We start from the raw sequence: 6048 nt of genomic DNA, 5'->3' as shown, positions 1-6048 counted from the left end.
TAACATCCCAGCAACAGACTCTGCAATGGTTTCATTTTTATCCAACAGGTGTCCAGCATAAAACATATAAACCATCAAAGGGAAAGGTAGCAAATCCCAGGACTTCGTGCTTCTAGCCGGGCGCCCTAACTGCTAGGTCATGAGACTCCTTCCTGCCATGCAACTTTACCTTCTGGGAGACATGATGGCCCAGCACCAATGGGAGGGGATGGCCATGATCCTGTGCTCTACAGACATATGGGATGAAGGTCTGGGCATGCTGCTAGCGTGCAAGAGAAGTAAGCTTAGACCTGAACAGCATTTCAATCCTAGCCTGATGCAAAAAGTAGTTATCTTTTTCCCCCTGGGACTGTGCTTGCAGTTGGGTGCTTCAGTCTGTGAATCACCGTTTTTTGAAGGCACTCAGATCGAGAGAGGACCATTACTTCCATATTTGCTACCATCCTGGTGCTCAGTGATACAAGGCAGCTTCCATGTTTCCAGGACTACAGCAGGCTCCAGCACTTTTGTAGTCCCTGGGGCTGTCTCCTCATCAAGTTTGTGGCTGCAGAGCAGACCTTGGATTGCCAGCAGTGCTGTCCCTGCTGGTACCAGGCTCTGAAAACATGCCCTTCCTTCACCATGTGGCTTCCCTACTCAGGATGGTCATTCAGCTATCTCTTCAAGCTGTTTGCTTAAGGCTCCCTTTCTTCTGGCTTTCTCTTGAACAACTTCCCGCAGCCAAGGTGAAGAAGTAGCAAGGACTTTCTGCCAAACCATGCAGTAGAAGCCTCTTTCTTGCAGAACAGCGCAATGATTAGGGAGGAAATAAGTTCCTTCCCTTGCCTGAGACCTTCCAGCTCCACATCTCCTGCCTCTGAGACAAGCACTGCACCCACAGGTCTCTGTGCTATGTGACAGGGGGAACAAACACACCTGTTTGAGTCAAGAGAGAGAGGAGGAAAATGGACCGTGATTTTGTAGCCCGCTAGTTGTGTGGTCACATCTGAGGAAGAAGAGAGAGTTTCCAGTTCCTGCTCCAGAGATTATACATGCCATTTATGCAATGCACATGTAAATTAGAAAGTTAATTCAGTTATTGTGGCACAAATTGGAACCCAGGACTAACTCTTTCTACATGAATGCCATAATCATTCCTCTGCAGACTCATGTCTCTTCTTCTGGCTCAGTTAACTCCTGAACAAAGTCATAGAATCATAGACCAGCCCAGGTTGGAAGGGACCTCAAAAGATCCTCTGGTCCAACCTTTCATGGGAAAGGGAGCCTAGATGAGATTATCTAGCACCCTGCCCAATTGCATCTTGAAAACCGCCAGCGATGGGGACTCTACCAAGTCCCTCTACTGAAGTCAAATCACTTCAACAGGAACCATTTAACAATACAGAGCTGATAGGAAGAGAGGGAGAGTTAAATTCATGGAGGAAGAAAAGGGTGAGTGAGGTGTCCACTGAGCTTCCGGATGAAAGGGCATGCAGCTGTATCTCCCCTTCCGGTCATGCTCTCAAAGAAAGGAGTTATCCGACCTGAAGGACAGTATCTGCTTTACTTGCTTGTTCTCAGGTTTTGAATTTTGTGTATTTATAAGGGCAGACTCCCACTTGCCCTTGCCCTAGAGAACTTTCCAGGGGGAGAAACTTTCATGCGCTGGGATATGGCAGGGAGAGGAAGGGAGGGGCTGACACAGGAGCTGAAGGTTGCCAGCGCAGCAGGGACTGAGGGGCTGCTGAAGGAAGCAGGATGCCAGCCAGGCATGTCCCGGGGGAGACACAATCTTTCTAGGGACTGGAAGGGCCTGCTTCAAATTTGCTGCAATTCAGAAAGCTGCTGAGTTGACTGAAACAAAGACTGGGAGCAGAGACTGCTGCCGCCGCAAGGACACAGTGGAAGGGCTTTCTCATCCTTGTATTTCTGCTCTGCTGTAACAGGGGAGTAGAAAGGAGCTCCCCAGACTGTCAGTGTCTAAATTTCATTTCCTTCCTTGTGTAACAACTCCATAATACCTTGAATCATTGAGGTTTTCTAACATTTCCTGGCAATATTCTAATTCTTTGGCTATTACATAGACCTTTGGCGAGTACCTGAGTACTTAGGCTGTAACAGGAATAGGATTTGGGATGATTAGACACTGCGTTGGGAAGAAGCATTAAACACATCTTCATTTGTGCTGATGTCAGAAGCACAATCTATTCATTTTCTGCTGTGTTTCTTTTCCCATTTCTATGCCTGTGATTTAGATGATGGATTTATGAATCTTAAAAACAGGTTAAAAACCAGCTTATATTAAAGTAAAGCATACACTATTTCTGAGATTGTGTTTGGTTTCAGATCTGTGATTTTTTATCTTCAGCAGCTCATACACATTTATTGGCCCACCCTCTCAAGTCCATTTCTGACTGATGCAACTACAAATTTCCAAAAGCAGGATAACCGTCAATTGATTCTGACAGTTCATTTCCTGATTCAATCCTGACTGTAATCATACTGATTTGATGCATCACTTGTTGGCAGGAACATGATTCAGTATTCAATCGTAATGCAATATTTTGATGAAAAGTTCTCCATACAGTAAAATATAATTGTAGTACAATGTATTTAACTGCCCAATGCTGTTGCAAGCATATGTTGTCTTAGGATTTCTCCTAGGAAAACTACTTAGTCAGACTACTGAATGATAATAACTGCTGCTAAATCAGGACAGAGTTAACATCATTGCAACTCAATGTGGATTAATTTAACCAGTGCTAATGCATGTAAAAAATAATTAACCCAAGGTTCAATATGTATGAACTGTATGCTTTAGCCTTTACAACAGAAGCAGCTAAGTAAAGATAAATCCTGTAAAGTTCACTCATTGTTCAATAGACCTTAGTGAAGAGTAAAGGATTTCTGAGGTTCATTATTCAAGGACAGTTTGATTCTATGAGCATCAGTCAAAAATTTTTTGTCCATCTTTGGAATGGCAACATTCATGAGGCTTTGGAATATTCTTTACTTGCATAGACAAATTCTTTGCCTTATATTTTCCATATCTATGAATATTTATTTGCAAGACACCTTATGAGAAACCAAAGTTAAAAAATAGTGCTCTGGGATGTTGGTTACAAAGATACTGAGTACCTGAGAGTGTGAAAATAGCAAGTATTATTTACACAATCACATTCTGTTTCTCAAGTACAGTCTGTACAATAGCAATATATTCAGCAGTGCAGTGTCAAAGTTTATACAGTCCATGGTGAACATTGTGATGTTTTCTGGTTTTGAAGGTCTTAATTTGTGGTAACTCTTTTTTTCAGCCTACAAAGAGAAAACAGACTAGACATATGTGCAAAGCTAGCTTATGTCTCATCAATGTTGGTATTGCATGTAGAAGTCTTTGCAAACTAATCTCCTCTTTGGCAGTTTATGGGGCTGCATCTTCAGCTGGAGCATACTATCCACTTTGCATCAGTGTAAGATCAAGCTCTATATATTTTATTTAGGGAAAAAAAATTATGAAGTGAATTATCTTAATAAATGTTGAAGAGACTAGAGAAAGATGTATCACGGGTTGAAAAGGCATAGCTAATGAGGTTTGACAGCTTAACTTTCCTGGAATATGCCTAGGGTATCCCCTCAAGAAGTAGATGATTTCAAAATCAACATCCTTCAGTGAGCTTTTGCATAAGCTTTACATTTCTCCTCCTAAGTGTTACAGGGGGAAAAAAGTTAAGTGTCTGTAAAAGCAAATAAAGAGAAATTTTAAGGGCAGATGAAGAGATCCAACAGCACGTTCCCAGAGGAAATGTGAAAGGAGAGCACAAATGAATCTTTCTGTAGGCAAATGGAAATGAAATTTTGTCTGGTTTAACTAGCAGTGGGTATAGCTGGTACTCGTAAGAGTAGCATGGTGCCAGCTTGTCTATAGCTATGAGTACATATATATTGCAGTTAGCATGAATGTGACAGCCAGGGAGTGCCCTGCGGTAGAAAGAAACCTAAGCCAGCTTCAAACTAGTTAGCTTAGTACCAGTAGCCATCTATCATGGCAGAAGAGACATGAATGGGGTCTGCAAAACCAACGTAACAGGAAGGGAAAATTACCCTGAAATCAGAAAAAAAACATCCAAATTAAAGTTTACTAGAAAATTAAAAGGAAATAGTTTCTGCTCTTCAGGAGAACTGAGCAATTCAAGGTAGCTGTTGGTCTCAAGTTTCTGTGGACCCTAATAGCCGATAAACGGCTTGGTCCTGGCCACCAGCCATCAGCAGATCGATCTTGCTGAGAATTCTGCATGAGAAATACGTGAAGATATTTGCAGAGATACTGGTCTGGCAAAAGTTGAACAGTTTTCACATCTACTCACTCTGTTTTGTAGCGCTGCAGCATCAAAGTAAGTTAACTAGCCGTTTCCCATCTCTCAATCATTTGCATCCATTATAAGAAGTGAGTTAATATGCAGAATACTGTTAAAATAATTCATCAACCTGAAATCAAAGGCTCAAGTGCAGCCTCAGAAATAATAAGATATACTTCAGTTTAATATAAATTACACTTAGCTGCATTGAAAACTTCATAATCATCTAATTTAAAGCACAGCACCACAGGGGAAAAATCTTTCTAGACAGCTATTTAGACTGGTTTTCTCTGACATTAGCAGAGATGGAAACTGATGGAATGGATCTAAATGCCTTCTTCCAAGTCACTGACTCTAATGAAGATCCCAAATCCACTTCCAACTAAGCACCTTCCAGTTATAATGTCGAATTACATTTCAGTCATTTTTTATGAAAGATGAGAAATTTAATTGAGGCATTTTATCACTACAATATAGTATCTTATAAAAAGGAGTTATTAAAACGATAGTGCAGTCTGCTCCAGTAGAAGATTTTGAAAAATTAGAAACTTTGGAGCATCTGAAATCCAGAGGCCCCTTGAGAGCAAGCCCTCCCTCCAGCGCAGCATCTGCTGCTCCTAAGACCAGTCCGCAAGTGCTACCTGGGAATTCTGCTGTAGCATTAGGTTTGCAAACATGGGTTTTCTTTGCAAACGAGAAGTTTAAATGCTTTCTGAACTGTTTTTGTTTATGAGATATGAATTAAAATCTTTGCCACCAGTTCAGTTTAAGAGCGGCAGCAGCATCCTGATACCTACACAGATTTTTAGGAAGGATTCAGCAGTCATTTTCAAGTTCTACACATGTCCATACAGCTATCGGGCAACGTCTGATCATTTTTTAAATCCTGTCACACCACTTATAAAATGCTTTCTCCCCCTTTGCTTCAGGAAACAGTCACAAAAATAACAATTAAAGTGCACTGATTGATAGAAACTGTTTTGCGGCAAGTCAATCAGAGACTCAAACTAAACCAAGTGTCAAAGTAAATCTATTCCAGTCAGCTTCAGGACGGCACTCGGGCTGAATCGACGAGGTAGTCGCTTCCAGGGGTACACACTGTGTGCAAAGTGTTATTTGACTGGCAAAGACTGCAGTGCTTTGAGCCCTGCAGCCCCTTTAACAATGAGCCCTTAAAAAAACCCCACACCTGTAGTTACGACTGCAGTAAGACTAAAGCACAAATTATATGCTTCTTCAAATATAATGGCTTTGCAGCAGGTTACATAGGTAGATCCTTTAGGGTCTGAGAAGACCCAGTGCTAAAACCCCATCCATTAGTCTTGCTGAGGAATAACGGAGGCAGATGTTAATTGACGACAAGCAGTCACTCCCACCTGAAGAAAAACCGAATGGCAAAAGGGAGAAAGGGAGAGGGAAAGCTTTCCTGGCTGGCCAGCTTCCATACAGCTGCTCAAAACCAAATTGCACTGAAATGCTTCATGTTGTTTGGAGTTAGATGAGAGTTTCCTTGCAAGTTGGAAGGCTGGATTTGAGGGCGCTGCAGCATCAAAGAAGTTGGAAGGCTGGATTTGAGGGCGTGGGGGGGTTCTATTTTGTTTTGGGTTTCTGCTGTGTGGAACAATCTACAGTCAAATTATCAAGCACGTTGTGCAATGGAAAAGCCAGGACATACTAGTGAATCTGCCACATAATTAGTGTCTTACTACTACGT

Source organism: Aptenodytes forsteri, unplaced genomic scaffold, assembly GCF_000699145.1.
Source record: "Aptenodytes forsteri isolate BGI_AS27 unplaced genomic scaffold, ASM69914v1 Scaffold114, whole genome shotgun sequence".
NCBI lineage: Eukaryota > Metazoa > Chordata > Aves > Sphenisciformes > Spheniscidae > Aptenodytes > Aptenodytes forsteri.
Note: the sequence above shows the minus strand (reverse complement) of the source record.